Genomic DNA, 4285 nt, shown 5'->3' on the forward strand with positions numbered 1-4285 from the left:
AGGCCAGCCTGGTCTCAAGAGCAAGTGCCAGGATAGACTCCAAAGCTACACAGAGAAACCCTGTCTCGAACCGCCCCCCCCCCCAAAAAAAAGATATCTAGAAACCATAGGGACTGAGATTCTGGTCACAACTGAGGAAGTGCCATTTAAGTTGAAACTTGAGGTTTGAGGAAGTATTAGTTGGGTGAAGGGAAAGAACAATTTCTCCAGTGGCTGGGGCAAAGCAGGTGAAGGCGATGATCCAGAGGCAGCCTGGTGTGGTCAAGAAGCCATAGGAGCAGTTAGCACTTGTTGATCACTTGCTATGTGTCCAGCCTGTTCTAAGAGCTGGACCAGGACAGTGCTTCTAATGCCTACCATTCTCATTTCACAAACGAGAAAACTGAGTCATAGGGCAATTAAGTGTCCCCCTGAAGTCACAGAGCTACCGTGCTTCAGAGCCAGCATTCGGACACAGGGAATCTGGCTTCAGGACTGTGCCCCTCAGCCCTATAGCAGAGCCCTCAAAGAGATAAAAAGAAAAAAGTTGCCCGGCGTTGGTGGCACATGCCTTTAATCCCAGCACTTGGGAGGCAGAGGCAGGAGGATCTCTGTGAGTTCGAGACCAGACTGGTCTACAAGAGCTAGTTCCAGGACAGCCTCCAAAAGCCACAGAGAAACCCTGTCTTGAAAAACCAAACCAACCAACCAAACAAACAAAAAGTCATGGCGTCCATGGTAACATGGTGTTGGGTGCATGTAAAAAGACAAAGTCACTTTCCCACCACACCTGTTGAGCCTGGAAGGGCAAGAGATGGTCACAAAAAAGTGTTTTCTTTGTCAACTGTTTTGGATGCTTCTGTTCTGCCTGCGATGAGACCTGGCTTGCTGCATTCCAGCATATACTCTTCCACTGAGCTACATGCCCAGCCAGAGTACAGACTTTAAAAAAGAGGAAAAGAGGAAAAGAGGCTAACTTCTTAGATAAAAACAGAGAGTCATGAAAAAAGGAAGTGGGAGCAAGGAGGCCAGGATGGCGTAAGGCTTTTCTCATTTTCCTCCATTTGTGCCAACGGTTGACAGCGGTAGATCCTCATTTGGTACTTCCTATGGGCTGGGCAGTCGACTGAGTGCATTTTGTCCTCCGAGTCATGTCTACATAACAATCTCCTAAAAGTTGGGGCTGTCCCTCTCTCCGTTTTACAGAGGCAAAGGGGTTCCATGATTTGCTGGCCTTGTGTTAAGGAGTTGGTTAGGCTGGGTTTCCTGTGTAGCTTGTCAGGGCTCTGTTTTGGTGAAGAAACATTGTGCATTCAGCCATGGGGGTCATGATTGTAGCCATCCTATCACACTGCCTCTTGAGTGCTTTCAAAGTTGCTCCTTTGCAAGTAGGAAGGGAAGTGGTGGTGGGAGGGACTGGGGGCCTGGCGTGGTAGGGCTGGGGTGAGTGGGAATGACTGACCTGGGCTCACTCTGCCCGCTCAGTCCTCTTCTATCCTGAGAGGCCTCGGGGCTCTGACTGTCACATCAACACACACATGAAGGCTGGAAGCAACTTGCCAACAATTGACTCCGGTGAGGAAAATACTGGAAAAACTTTGCAGAAGGCTGGTGGCTTTCCTCAGATTTCATCAGAGGTCATCCTATGAGACTTGGCTCTCCATCAGTCAAAGAAAGATGTGAGCACAGCCTGGGCTCAGAACTAGAGTCGTGGGTGCTCTTCTGTGATTTGGTTACCCCAATTGGCCCAGGCGGGGCTGTTAGTACAGCAAAGTCTAACTTTCCCTCCGGATTGTGGAAAGGCCCTGAATTGGTGGAAGGGAAGAGGTGGCCTGGAGCTGGGTCTGAGGTCAGCCAGATACTTCTCTTTCTAAAATACTGGCACCCCCTAGTGGAGACAGTCTCTATTTACACTCCATTACACTGCATTCACACTAAGGTTCTGCACCTTAGCATTGCACTCCGCTCCAAAGGATTTTTTTTTTTTTTTTTTCGAGACAGGGTTTCTTTGTATAGCTCTGGCTATCCTGGAACTCATTCTGTAGACCAGGCTGGCCTCAAACTCGGAGATCCTCCTGCCTCTTCCTCCTGAGTGCTGGGACTAAAGGTGTGCACCACTGGGTCTGGCCACTCCATCTGAAATTCAACGTGCCCCTGAATAATGAATTTATTATTCACTAGTCAAAAACACTACTTGTTATTTCTGCCCCCGATATATTAGCATTTTTTAAAAAAATATCATAAACATTGTTGGAGACAACAGGCAATATCATTTATTTCTATTACTATTGGCTATTAGACCGGCCATTCAATCACATAATTAAATACATTAACAAAGAAGTGTATTGTGTATGATGGTGCATGGCTCTCATCCCAGTACTCAGTTTCCTGAAGCATGAGGATCCTGAGTTTGAACCAGCCTGTGGGATTCAGGCCAGTGACAGTCAAGGGGAGTGGAGTGGAGGGTGACGCACCGGTCCTTGCCTTAGTCTGATGCACTGTTGTTTCCATGGTTTGATGTGAATATCTGAGGTCTCCAAATCCTGCTGGCCATGAGCAAGACAGCAGTGGGACACTTCCCAATGCCAACAAATGCTGATGACATTGTCATTAGGACCACCCAGTCTCCCCAATGACTGCCTAATTGGCACTGGGGAGGCTGGCATTGGCTGAGTTCACTCAGCAGGGGGAAGGTCCTTGTCTCCATCTACAGGGTGCCCCAAGGTCTCTGCTAGTCCCCAGAAGCCAGGCCACTCTCTGCTTGCCAAGTCCCTCCCCAATCACTGCCCTAAATTGGGGTTTATCGGAAGTCCTGGGCCTGCCTTTTTTGGCCTTTCCCCTCTGAAACATTTAACTTCCTGATTTGTGAGGTATCTTACACATTCTAAATGTTAAATGACTGTTGTACACATGTTCTCCAAGGTTGAAGTCTTTCCACAATAGCACCTTTTAAACAATAATTTTTAAAGATTTATTTATTATGTGTACAGTGTTTTGCAGGCACACCAGAAGAGGGCACCAGATCTCATTATAGATGGTTGTGAGCCACCTATGGTTGCTAGGAATTGAACTCAGGACCTCTGGTGGAGCAGCCAGTGTTCTCAACCTCTGAGCCATGTCTCCAGCTCCTTAGAAAGTATTCTAACTGGCCTGGAGAGATGGCTTTGTGGTTAAGAATGCTTACACTTTTCTTGCAGAGAACCGTAGCTTCTACTCTCAGCACCTACATAGGGTGGCTCACAACTCCAGAGAGATCCAACTCTCCCGGCCTCCATGGGCACTGCATTCATGTTTACACTCTCACACACATAATTTAAAAAAGAAAAATTTTTGAGACAGGGCTCTCTACATAGCCCTGACTGTCCTGGAACTCACTTTGTAGACCAGGCGGATCTCCAACTCATAAGAGATTGGCCTGCCTCTGCCTCCCAAGTGTTGGGATTAAAGGAGTACACCACCACGTACCACCTAACATAATTTTAAAATATTACATTTATTTAATGTGTAGAGCCACTGAGCCTTTCGACAGACCTATAGTGTTTTTAATTAGTAGAAATCATTAGGTTTTGTTGTGTATTTGTTTTGTGTTGTTTTTTGTTTTTTGTTTGGTTTTGGGGGAGTTGTTTTGTTTCATTTTGTTTTGTTGTGTGTTTTGGGGGTTTGGGGATTTTGGGTTTTTTTTTTGTTTTTGTTTGTTTGTTTTTGGTTATTTGAGACAGGGTTTCTCTGTCTAACAGTCCTGGCTGTTCTGGAACTCACTTTGTAGTCCAGGCTGGTCTCGAACTCACAGAGATTGGCCTGCCTCTGCCTCCCATGTGCACTTAAAGGTGTGCGCCACCACAGCCAGGTCAGAAACCATTAGTTTTAAAGTGCTTTAAATGGTTGTGTCTTGTTTTAGCATGAAGGCTTGTGCATCCTGTTTAAGAAATTTCTCCTTGCTGGGCATGGTGTTGCATACCTTCAGTCTCAGCACTTGGGCCTTTGAGTTTGAGGCTAATCTGGTCCGCATAAGAAGTTCCAGGCCAACTTGTCTCAAAAACTGAAAAAAAGAAAGCAATGAACTCTTTCCTTGGCTAGGAGTGGTGACCCACATGTGTAATCACAGTGTTCGGGAGAATGAAGCAGGAAGACAACAGGTAAGGTCAACTTGGGCTACATAGTGAGACCCTGTCTTCAAACAAACAAGTTCATATCTGACTTTAAACTCATGGTCACAAAAACATTCTACATTGGTATTTTAAAGTTTTAAGGTTTGTTTTCTGAAATAACTGTTTAGTCTCTCTGACTTAGCCACTGTTCTATTGCT

This window comes from Cricetulus griseus, chromosome 7 (genome assembly GCF_003668045.3).
Source record: "Cricetulus griseus strain 17A/GY chromosome 7, alternate assembly CriGri-PICRH-1.0, whole genome shotgun sequence".
NCBI classification, from domain to species: Eukaryota; Metazoa; Chordata; class Mammalia; order Rodentia; family Cricetidae; genus Cricetulus; species Cricetulus griseus.